This window comes from Frankliniella occidentalis, unplaced genomic scaffold (assembly GCF_000697945.3).
Source record: "Frankliniella occidentalis isolate FOCC.00 unplaced genomic scaffold, Focc_3.1 Scaffold113, whole genome shotgun sequence".
NCBI lineage: Eukaryota > Metazoa > Arthropoda > Insecta > Thysanoptera > Thripidae > Frankliniella > Frankliniella occidentalis.
Window position 1 is genome coordinate 340613 of NW_026267241.1, and position 754 is coordinate 341366.

The 754-nt window shown below is 48.3% G+C and overlaps 1 protein-coding gene across 1 annotated transcript in view; it reads left to right on the forward strand.

Annotated features, from left to right (window-relative positions):
* Positions 1–754, forward strand: part of LOC113217813 (uncharacterized) — a 6975-nt gene that overhangs the window by 358 nt on the left and 5863 nt on the right. The window lies entirely within an intron of this gene.

Below are 754 nucleotides of genomic sequence, written 5' to 3' on the forward strand. Positions count from 1 at the left end.
AGAATCATATCTGTAACGGTGCATTTAGCCTACGCTACGGTGAGGCGACTCTTATCACCGAACTTGTGTAAGGTGCGAAGGGTTCCCTGTCTCGGGTTTGGCCCAATGGTAATTTATTTGATAGGCAATTTGATGGCTTTTCTAATGCGCCACCAAATCCGAGATGATGAATCCCCCACACCTCGCGACCAAAGTTTGGTTATGGCCCACCCCAGCCCAGCCCCAGCTGAGGCGCAGCTCGCCATCGCCAGAGGGGATTTCAGCCAATCGTAGTCTTCAAAACCTCTGGGGCGAGCCATTTGGTAAATGAGCTATGGGAATGGTGTTCAATCAAATAAGAGGAAGTGGCGTGACGTACCGCCGTCGCTTAACGCATGAGCGGCAGAGGTTAGGATCGTGCGGTTTGCTTCGTCATAGTTCGTACAGTGTAAAGCGGACACGCATCTTACACCATGGCATCACTTTTGATTTTACCCAGGTTTACGACTATAGTTAAGTCGTTATAATCGTTGAATTAAGACTTTATCAACGTGTTATGTGTGTGTACCACGAGACCAGGGCGGCAAGTCTTAAAGATCGTGCAGACTCACTGAATCTAAACTTTATTGCACCACTCTTTGCCTCAACCATTTCAATTGAGCTGGGAAAGGAATTAATCTTTTTTACCCCAGAAAATTACTTCCTTTTCCAGCTCCATTGAAAAGCCCTTGCTTGCTAGTCCGGTTCATTACGGGCCGGGGTTGCCAGGCGGGCG